This window comes from Dipodomys merriami, unplaced genomic scaffold (genome assembly GCF_024711535.1).
Source record: "Dipodomys merriami isolate MVZ:Mamm:240054 unplaced genomic scaffold, mDipMer1.0.p SCAF_1, whole genome shotgun sequence".
In the NCBI taxonomy this organism is placed as follows: Eukaryota; Metazoa; Chordata; class Mammalia; order Rodentia; family Heteromyidae; genus Dipodomys; species Dipodomys merriami.
In genome coordinates, this window is record NW_027202270.1 from 31,478,483 (window position 1) to 31,490,724 (window position 12,242).

At 33.9% G+C, this 12,242-nt stretch overlaps 1 non-coding gene across 1 annotated transcript; it reads left to right on the forward strand.

Annotated features, from left to right (window-relative positions):
- The first annotated feature begins 10,010 nt into the window (after positions 1–10,010).
- On the forward strand, positions 10,011–10,117 carry LOC138834742 (U6 spliceosomal RNA). The gene has a single exon (XR_011374248.1). It is a non-coding gene; the product is annotated as a U6 spliceosomal RNA (small nuclear RNA).
- The last annotated feature ends 2,125 nt before the right edge of the window (positions 10,118–12,242 follow it).

A 12,242-nucleotide genomic window follows, 5' to 3' on the forward strand; every position in this document is an offset into this window, starting at 1 on the left:
TGTAGCAACATCTGACTATCCTATTTACAAAATTTCCATGATCATCCATTTCCATGATAGCTGATAATTATGCTTTTGAGGGCAATTGACATCAAGGGTGCCACTAAAGTAGATTCTATTCACAAATGTGTTTTAGAATCCTGAGAAATTATCATGGGATTTTTTTTAAAGACAAACCATGCTTTTAAACTTTAGTTGAAAAATGTCAGAAAATATCAATTTCAATCATGTCAACATTATAGGAGCCTTTATAATACTTCTGACAATAAATTGAGATACAACTTACATTGTTTCTTTTTCCAAAAATCCTATAATGTAGGATTTGTCAAAAATTTGTCACAAGAAAATAGAAAGCTTAACTCTGTCACTGTATAACAGATTTGATTATCTTTTTATATAAACTTTGTTCAGTCATTGTTTTGGAACTGTGATATAAAAGACATAGAAACATAGGTTACCAATATTGTTTTTGAGCAAAATTTTATACCATTTACAAAAATAATTCCAATATTTCAAGACTAGGACAATAGTTAATAGCCAAGTTGGTCTCTGAAATATTATTATGATTCAAGTTTTGTAAGTCTATTAACCACTAGTCCTTTTATATTGGAAGTTACATATAAGTTGACTGATAGTTTAAGGCTCTGAAATGTAGTATTTTTTTGTAATAAAAGATTCTGAAAATTGTGATCTTCAAATGCTGCTGTATATTAGAAATAGATGAATCACTTTTTTATTTTTTTAGATGAATAACTTTTAGAAAGAGTTAATTATTCTGTACAGCCCCAACTTCACTGTGTTTCCATTCACAGGTCTGGAGTAAAGTTTGGGGAGATCTGCATCTTTCATTGTCAAATTCACTAATTACAGTGCTGCTGAAGGTAGACAACAAACACCTCAAGCAAGACTGTTGTAATCATTTCATCCAACAGTTCAACTTTGTATTATACTAAGGAACTGGAAGGTGAAGCATATGTAAAAAGAAATGTAGGTGTTTTGTGGATAGTAAATTCACCTTAAATTTAAGTGTGTGACATAAAATATCTCTCCATCAAAATAATATTCCGCTGGGTCTGTGCTGCTGTCTTAGGAAAGGAGATCTGTTTTGAAAATGATAGATGGTAGGAGTTTGAGCTGAGGATTACTGCACTAGAAAATGACACCCAGCATCCCAGAGTTACCACGGCAAATATTTATTTCTTATTCATGATATATCAACACAAGGGCCTTTGCTATTGTGAAGGGAATCAGGATGATGGCATGGTGACTGTTATATGTTATGATAATGCCTATGTCAGAGGAAAGAAAAAGGCTCTGAGATTTTGCTTAAGCAGACATTCTAGGTTCTGACTCTGACAATTACATTCTTATCAGTTTTTTTTTAAATTTTATTTTATTTTATTTGTGAACATACTGTACAGAGGAGTTACAATTACATGGGCAGGATAATGCGTACATTTCTTACCAAGCATTGCAGCCTCCTCCTTTGTTTACCCTTCACATCCCTTCCCAGCCTCCCCCCTCCCCCCCAATCCCAATCTTTCTCCTTCCCCTCCTTCCCCCCTCTTTCCCCCCACACCGACGTTGTAAAGCTCGTTTTGGACATGACAACTTGTACTTCTCATTGTTGCAACAGGTCCACCTGTATCCTTAAACAACTGGTTTTTCCCCATCTCCTCCACAAGTTATACTGACATCAAATATAGTGAAAGCAGGGGTTATACTGTGGGGGAGGGACATACAAAGCAACAAAGAGATAATCTTATAAATGCGTTAGAAACACATGCATGAAAGAAAAAAACATTAAAATACATATCTAAGGGTTCATTTTCCTGACATCACATTATCTGACCTTTTTCGCTTGACTCATACATCTACTAGATATTACAAATAAGGGAAACCATGGGACCTATGTTTCTTTGGGCCTGGCTTACTTCACTTAATATAATTTTTTCCAAGTTTTTCCATTTCCTAACAAATGGGGCAATGCCATTCTTTCTGATGGAGGCATAGAATTACATTCTTATCAGTTTTAACCAAGTCATTTAGAAGTAGTCACTCTGAGTCTACTTACTGTAGGGGAAAAGAAAGTGGGGGGAAATTCTGAAAATCATAACTTACAACACAACTGCCCAAACCTGATATCTAATCATCATCATCAGTGAACCAATGGAGCTTATGACTAAGGAAAATCTACATGTGCAAATGCTGCACATTTGCTGATTAGACATCAGTAGCCAGTCTGTTCTAACAGATGGGGACATGTAAAATGTGCTGAGATGGAAAAGGGAAACACTAATTATTGAAAGATGTTCTGCATAATATTGACAGAGAAATTTATACTTTTCACTAACTTTCTACTAGATGATGATTTATTTTCTGACCAGTGCTGCTTCACTAGTTTTTCAGTAAACAAAATCCATCATCCCAAACTTCCTTTTGACTAGTTTAATTAGAACTTCCTTACTGTCTTTAATTAGAGAAATTTAAGAGGTGAAAAGAGGTCAGTTATTTCCTTTGGCTCACAGTCATTCAACAACAACAAAAAATAAACATGCTCAGACATTTGAAAAATGACATCTTTTTAAAGCATGACTCCTTTCTTAAGCAATATATCTTCACATTCTACTACCATTTCTAATGGACTCCTACTTAATTTTTACAATGTTGATTTATATTTTATAGAAATATTCTTGCTTCATCTTTAAGAAACTATTACTCATATAATTTTGTTTTTATGATATTTGTCAAGATACTGATCTTATGGTACACAAGAATAACAATTATCCACATTTTCTTATATTAATTGAGAGTTGAGAGAAATATATATATATATATATATATATATGTTGTTATTTCTCAAAAGAAGACATATAAATGCCAAATGCTACATGACAAACGATGAACATCACTAATCATTAGGGAAAGGTAAGTTGAAACCACAGTGAACCATCTATCACCTCACTTCATTAAACAAAGCTGTAGCCTACAAGATCAGAAACAGCAAGTGTTAACAAGGATGTGGAGAAGAGGGAACAATTGCACACAATTACTGGGAATATAAATTGGGACAATTACCATGAAAAGCAATATGGAGAGTGCTCAAAAATGAAAAATAGATATTCCATATGACTCATCTATTATTCCTCTATACAAAAGAAATGAAATCAGCATGTCAAAATTGTATCTGCACTCTGATGTTCATTGCAACACTTTTCATAATAGATGAATATTTACCAAACCAACCTGTCTCCATTAAATGGTAAATTGATGTACCTATGGTACCTATATACAACAGAATACTATTCAGCTGTTCTATAATTCTTTCTTTGATTAAAATTATTAAGCTAAATAAGTGATGAAGTTCATATTACCTCTATTGAGGTGATTAAAGCTCATGAGATACATTAACAAGACTAAAATAGTTTAAAATGTTTTATTTGTTTAGCTGAAAGCACCATTCATATGGAAAAAGTAAAATAAAAAATCAGTTCTTCCAAAGAATTGATGTGCTTTCCCAGGAATTTGTGCACGTGCTAGCTGGTATATTTCTGTTAGTATTATAAACTGGTATATTTCTGTTAGTATTATAAATATATCCAATGCATTTCAATTTATTGCAATTGCAGCTGTTATTATCAAGAAATTCAAATAGTTTTTTGTTTTTTTTATTTTTGTTTTTGTTTTTTTTGTCTGTTGTGGGGCCTGAACTCTGGCCCTGGGCGCTGTCCCTCAGCTCTTAAGCTCAAGGTTAGTGCTTCACCACTTGAGCCATGGCCCCACTTCCAGCTTTTTCTACTTATGTAGTGCTGAGAAATCGAACCCAGGGCCTCATGCATGCAAGGCAAGCACTCTACCACTGAGCCACCTTCCCAGCCCCTCAAACAGTTTTGAGTTAAGCCAGAGTGAGTCTCCTTTGCCATTGAAAAATTAAACACATAATAAAATAGGTATCTAACATGTACAACACAAGATCTGGAGTACATGTATTGTGAAATGCCTAAGTTTAGCCCTCTTTTTTTGGGGGGGAGGGGTCCAGTCATAGGGCCTGAACTCTGGGCCCGGGCGCTGTCCCTCAGTTCTTCAGCTCAAGGCTAGCGCTCTACCACTTGAGCCACAGCTCTACTTCCGGCTTTTTTCTTTTTGCTTATGTGGTGCTGAGGAATCGAATCCAGGGCCTCATGCATGCAAGGCAAGTGCTCTACCACTGAGCCACCTTCCCAGCCCATGTTTAGCCAATTTTTAAATACATTGTTATTCTTCCTGTGGCAAGAATATTACCATCCATTCCCTGGAAATTTCAAGAATACATCATATCATTATTTATAGTCTCTTAGTTATAGAAGAGAGCTTTTGAATGTCTTCCTTCTATCAAACTGCTCTTTTGATCAACATCTCTGTATCCCTCCCTTCCCTCACCTATCGTCCCTCACCTATTGTAACCACCAGTGTACTCTCCTAGGGAGTTTCTTGAAGTCCTTAACAATTGGTAGTCATAATTTCATAATGATTCCATCTGATACAGATAGCTCAGCTTCTACATTTCCTTCCAAACTAGATTCAGCCGTTTCTCCGGGAAATTTGACCTCTTTTTTTTTAGTGAGAAATGATAATGAGCACAATCTTGATGTGAGATGTGGTCACTGCTTTGGGGTTGTGCATTATTTTTAGGATAAGTTACTACCCAGAAATGTAGAATGAGTTTAGTTTTGAGATAAGTACATTGGTGCTTCCAAAATCAATAATAGAATGTTTGTTACATTTCATTGAACCTAGCTCTGCAGGTACTAATTGCAATATTAAAAATCCTTCTATTTATTCCAAGTGACATAAATATATTCAGCTGCTTTTATATTTGAAACAAATGCTTTATAATTTCAGAATTTAGAAACCAATAACACCAAAATACAATTTTTAAAAAACATTTTAGTATTACCAGAAGTTTCTTTACATCAGAGCTTATTTCTAATTTAAGTACTCAATGTATTTTATTAATTCCTTTGACTTATTTGCTGAATTATTTGAGGAGTCTTAAAATACCCATAGTCTTAGAAAGTACACAATTTTGAGCAAGACAAAGTAATAAAACATACAACTTCTTGGTAAAATAATATAGAGAGTTTTATATTTCTTGGCTGTCTGTGTTTTATTTTAGAAAATCCTTCCCCACTAATCTATCACATTGCCTTCCTCTCATCTACATCTCCTCTACCTGATTTCCATTTATAATGTTTCATTAGAACCTAATCAACCAAAGAAACTATGAGTCAAATAAAGATTACATCACACTTATTTAAGAGCTAATCTTCAAAAAAAACAGTTGATTCTTTTTTTTTTTTTCAGATAGTACTTGAAGTATCTTCTTGAGTACTACCTTTAGGAGAAAAGGGAGCTAAAATACTGTTGGGGCTTACAAAGTTAAATACAAATGTATTTTAACTAGTTTCTCATCTTGACTCTATGAATTATACTTGTTACATTTCAATGTACTTTACTTCTTTAAGAATTTCCAGTTATCCTTTTTTCAGAATGATCATATTTTCCAGGTAATAGATTTGTTTAAGGGTACTACATATAACATTTATGTGATGTGAGCTTTATCTTTTCTTAAGTATGAACTTGGAAAACTGAAGAAAGCTTAATGTTTCCTTAAGTATGGATATGAATATATCACAATTTAAAATGTGATGTATCATGAATAAAATTTCCTCTTGAAGGTTTTGAAAATGTATCCTTACTGATTGTACTGTGAAATCCATAGTCAGCTGCAAGCTACTCATGACCATATGGCTTAGAATAAGTGATTGCATAATGAGTCAGTTTCTTATGCATATAGAAAATTGCCTTGTACCACAATTTTATGTCAAGAGAAATTCAATTATAGCCTTTTCAAAATCAAGGGAAGAGGTTCTGAATATTCTGGGTTATTTGCAATAATCGCCTCTCAGCTTCATGTTAATATAGATGAACCCAAATCATCATAGAAAATTTGAATTTTTACAAATTGAAATTTTATAAGATTGTTGTTATGGATCTAATTATTTACAGAAATTATTTCTCCTAAAATAGTTTCTATTCACAGTCACTGACTTCATATACTTCTGATTACAGTGAATATTCAGACTACTGCTATAGAAACAATACTGTAATTTTTATTTAAGTTTCCTAGTCTCTTTCATATAAAGACCCTCAACTAAGATCTCAGAATTTGAGAGCAGAGAGAATAACAATGTCAATTAATAAAAGCTGCATAATGTATTTCACTAATACTACAAAGAAATTTATACTGCATTTCAGAAAGCTTTCAGGAAGGAAAATATTGGATTTAGGGAAATAAAATATATTACTAATATAGAATTCATTCATAACATTTATTTTTCCCTTTACTATATCATTATTTTAGATGTTCAGATTTGGTCATTCAACACTTTGACCTCATGCTTACAACATCCTAATTCTGACATCAAATGGTTTTATAGGAGTGGACTTTTCTGAAAATGACTGAGGATGATATGTATGCTCTATAGAACTAAAAGTCAAGCAATTATATCTTACACATCTATTCTTTCTTTGTTTGTATCTCTCATTATTTCACACAAAAATATTTATCATAATAGCTGTAGCTAAAAATGAACTTTAAAATATTCTCTCTCACAGAACCTAGTCCTATAATGATGATATAAGAATGATAGATGATGGTAATGATGGTCATGACAAAAATAATAAAGCACAAAGGTCTAAGGGATTGATCTAGTGGATCAATATGATGGTAAAGAAGAAAAGGAAATAAGAAGGATAAAAAGGATTAAAATTGCTTTAAACAAAAAAATTACAAAAATTCTTCATCAATCTCAGAAAGATGCACTAAAGTGGAAAAAGACCTGTTCTTTGTAATGATGCCAAGTACCTGTTGTGGACCTACAATTCTTAAGTATTTTTCCACAGTAGGTGGGGGGAAAAACATTGTAACCTTATAAATAAGCTGAATTTATTTGGTAACTTTCAAATTTTCTACCAAATAAATTAAGCTGATGACATTTTTTGAAATTTATAAATATATGTCTTTTCTGATTAGAATACATAGTCATGGAATAGTCATATAATAGATAGTCATAAACAAGAAAATGGTATTAAATTATGAGTGATTCTATGTAACAATAATAACAACAATAAGTATGAAAAGGAGGAGAACAAAGAGGGGGCTGGAGTGTCCACAGTACATCAGAAAAAAGAGGATGCAATTATTGCCACTCAGGATTGTGATTGGCTATCCTTCTTGTTTGCTATATTATCTGAAAGTAGCTAGTCTGGACTGCTTTTGCTGGAAAAAATAAAAGCTCAGTCCACAGATCTAGGCTTATGACCTACAAAGATAAAGCTTCTGCTTCTTTTAAATGATGTGGTCAGTTGGGGGAGAAATAAATTTGACATTCACTTTTATTAGGCTTCTACTATTTTAAAATAGAATTTATGCATTGGGATCCAGGACTCAGTGGTTGATTCCATGGTTGGGCTATTGTTAACAGATCTGCAGTAAACATAGGTTTGCAGCTATCTTTATTGCATATTGACCTACTTTCCTTTGGATGTGTGCCCAACGGTGGTATGGAAGTGATAAACATAGGTCAAGATTTACTTTGCTAAGAAGCCTCCATACCATGTACTTGTAGTACATTGTACTTGTAGACATTCCCACCAGTACTATGTGGGGTTCATTTCCGCTGCATCTTTGAAAGCATTTGTTGTGATTACTGTCTTGATAATTGGCATCCTGATTAGGATGAGATAGAATCTATTTGCCCCTTTGTTTTGCATTCATTTTATGGTTAAAGATATTGAACATTTCATCCTGTGTTTATTAAATATTATATTTCTTCTTCTCAGAACTATGATCATTTACTTGTCCATTTATTAATTAGATAACCTATTCTATTGCTGCTCAATTTTTGTTTGCTCTTCATATATTGTGGATATTAATACAATGTTTATTGAATAATACTGAGGATTTTCTCCTATTCTGTGAGTTGTCTCTTTATTTGGGTAATTGTTTCTTTTGATATACAGAAATTATAATATGATACAGTCCCACTTATTACTTTCCTGGCCTTATTTGCAGGCTATTGGAAACAGTAATACTATAACCTCCAGTCTTTCCTCTATTTTCCTGTAGTAGCTTTAAAGTATCAGCCATTATATTAATTATCTTGGTCCATCTGGAGTTGATTTTGTAGAAGATGAGAGACTAGTTTCAGTCTTTTGCATGCAGATAAATTTAAACCATTTGTAATGCTTAGTTTCTGCATCAGTTCCTTTTGCAAACTTCAGTAAGACTTTTATATTTTATATGAACATCCAGATTTGATCAAAGAAATGTATTTTAAATTATTCAACTGTAAAAATGATTTGATTGGTGTGCTTCATTTTTAACTAAATCACTAGATGTTAGTAAAGATAGTGGGAAATTTGTTGCAAGGGAAATAATTTTTTTATGAAAGGATTTCAAGTCAGATTTTTATTCATTTTTAACTTGTGACCTTATTTCTGTTATTTTCTTCTCTTTAAGAATACTTGCAACAGTCTGCACATCTCTTACTTGTTTTAACTAAATTTATTAACTAATTCAAATTCTGCCTATTTTTGCTCTAATAGATATTCATTAAAATTAATTTAAATTCTTTATATTTTAGGGATATAATCCCAGCTACATGAGGCCTACATTGTAGAATCACAGTCCAAGGATATCCTGGAAAAACCATGACTTTATTTAAAATGTAAGTAACTCATAAAGGATGAGTATAGTATGTCTTCACATGTCAGAATGCCTACATAGAAAGCTTGAAGTTGAGAGTTTAAATCCACAACTACTAAAAAATCTTATGTAAGGGCTGGGAAGGTGGCTCAGTGGTAGAGCGCTTGCCTTGCATGCATGAGGCCCTGGGTTTGATTCCTCAGCACCACGTAAGTAAAAAGAAAAAAGCCGGAAGGGGCATTATGGCTCAAGTAATGGAGTGCTAGCCTTGAGCTGAAGAGCTGAGGGACAGTGCCCAGGCCCAGAATTCAGGCCCCACAACCGGACCCCCCCCCAAAAAAATCTTATGTATATGTACTTATCTGTAACTATGATAATATACTATATTAAATGGTAAATACAATATATTAAAACAAATTTCAGGAAAAATGACTATATTACTATAGAGATCAAAGTAAAATTTTTCATCAAGAAAATTCATGTTGGTGTTAAAGTATATATTGGACGCATGTGCTGGGTTTGAACATGGGGTCTTATACTACCTCAACTTGCTTGCTCAGCTTGGGCTCTTTCATTAGAGCCATATTGGTAGCTGGATTTTTGTAGGCTATTTTGAAGATGGAGTTTTCTAGTTTATTCTGCCTAGTCTGGTTAAATCATAATCCTCTGATCTCAGGATCTTTAGCAGCTCATACATGTAAGAGTCACAAGCACTCAGCTTCAACTTGATAATGTTTAATATCCTATAGTGGTTGATAATCCAAGAGTGGCAAATTTAGTGTTTTAAAACTGTTTTGGACTGGGAAGGTGGCTCAGTGGTAAGAGTGCTTGCCTTGCATTCATCAGGCCCTGGGTTTGATTCCTCAGCATCACATAAGCAGAAAAAGCCAAAAGTGGTACTGTGGCTCAAGTGGTAGAGTGCTAGCCTTGAGCTGAAGAGCTGAGGGACAGCACCCAGGCCCAGAGTTCAAGCCCCACGACTGACAAAACAAACAACAACAAAAACCCTGCTTTTTGGGAAGTCCTACCAGAGGCATTGTGTGTATTTTGCTATTACTGAATGGACGATTAGATAGGATAATGTTCAGTAGAATTCCATTATCCTCCCCAAACATAGCTTGCATAAGATTCTCATTTATGGTGCAACAGACTAGTCAAACTTTCAAGCTTTTCCTGACTGAGTATTTTCCACTTTCCAGAGAGCAGTTCACATGGTAGTCTCTACTATCTCAAATTTCTACAGTCAGAAAGCTATAGGTTTGTGCTAGCTTTGGCAGCATATATACTAAAATTGGAATAATACAGAGAAGATTAGCACGGCCCCTACGCAAGGATGACATGCAAATTCGTGAAGAAAGCTAAAGGTTTATAGAAAGTTAGCTCAGATTATTCTCAGTGAGGACTAGAACACCATTTCTTTCAAGGAAAGAATCAGCATGGAATCCATTTGCAGAGGAAGTCATAGCAAAAGAGTTTTCTTCTTTCTGGAGATGATATAAAAAAAAAAAAGAGTTGATTAACACAACTTGCCAGTATGGAAGATTTAACACTATGTAGAATAGACTTAATTGAAAGTCAGGAAATAAGACTAGTTCAATAATCATGAATGGTTTTAAACTGGCTCTCAGGAGTTATTCTTCATGATAGAGTTAACATCGGGGCTTTCATGAAGTACAAAAGACATTAGTTTGTATTGCTTTTTCTTAGTCTCTTTCATTTTTGCTTATTTTTCACTTGAATGACATTCACTAGTAAAGACTTAGAATAAGAGTTTGCCTCAATCTATTTTCCAAAGATTGCCAGGCTAATGTGCCCTGGGTAAAAGGTAATTTACCCAAAATAACTTGGGAGAGTATTGTGAAAAAAGAAAGGATTTGGTTTATCCAGAAAATACAAATATTAGTAACTACCAATATCCTATAAAGTCATGATGGAGGGAAACTTGTTTCACTTAACTTTAGACTACTTGTCTATTTCTAACTTAAAGTTTAATGCTTCCTTCCCTTTAAAAGAAACCTATTAAATTCAGAAATGCTATAAACCCACTCATTGAACCTGTGAAAATTCTAAGAGGCAATGGTTCTGACTTTGAAAAGGAAGATATAAACCGCAATAAAATTAACAACTTTTTGTGAAAAGGTATTTGTCCTGAAGATTCTTCCACAGTGACTTCCATTTATTTTGACCTTCTATCATCAGAGCACTGAGCCAGTAACTGCTCAATGTCAGAAAGATGAGTTGATCCAGGGGAAGCAGAACACTAGCATTGGCTTCCAAACTGTTGTGTATGGAAACATCATCTCAGCTTGCACCTGGCACTTTGGCTCTATTTACTGCCACTGAAACCGGAAACTGACACATGGTATTATCTATCAAAGTCTAGAAGGATAATGTTTTAGCCTAAAATATAATGTAATCAGGATCAGACTCTAGTTAGGATGGCAGTTCTCTAAATTTTCATCAAAACCAACATGACAGTTTCTATATTCATTCATATCCCACTTTAAGAACTTTATAGTAAATACTAAAATGATTCCTTTGATTGGAACCACCAGTTTCAGCAAAAGACGTACTAATCATGCCTTTAATGTGTTTAATAAGAAAACTTCATAACTACCTATAAAGCAAAACATAGTATCTCAAATGTGTTATTATTGTCATCAAATATCAAAGTAACTGGTACAATCATAATTAGAATATATTATATTTATATAATGCTATTAACAGGACCTTTTCTAAGTACTTTGTACATTTAATATTATTTATTTCTTTCAGATATATTTTATCTTTAAATAATTGCACAAAGGAAGTGCTACTTAACAAAGCAGTTTATGAATATAATGCATTTTCATCAGTGTCATCCCCTTCAACATCCTCACCCCTTTGACACACCAATCCTTTTTGTTTTTTCTTTTTTAACAAGTTTTTTATTGTGAAAATACCGTACAGAGGGGTTACAATGACCTAAGCAAGGTAATCAGTACAATTCTTATCAAGCATTGTTGCCTCCTCCTTTGTTTTTCCCCTAACATCCCTACCCTCCCCACCTCTACAACTATACTTCCTCCCCCTCCCCGCCACCCCCCCCCGCCACACACACACACACACACACACACACACACACACACACACACACACACACACACACACACACACACACACTGCATGCCAAAGTTGTAAAGTTTGTTTTTCAACATAGTGTCTTGTAGGTCTCATTGTTGCAATGGGTCAACCAGTATCCCTTTTAAACAATTTTTCCCCTTCCCCTCCCCAAATTATACCAACATCAAATACAGTGAAAACAGGGGTTATACACAGGGTGAGGGACATACAAAGCAACAAAAAAAATCATGTTACCTTATAAATATGTTAGAAACAATAGCAAGAAAGAAAAAAAACACTTGTGTCCTTATCTTGGGGTTCATTTTGCCTAACATCATCTTGTCTGACCTTTTCTGCTTGTCTCAGACATATACTAGTTATTGCAAATAAG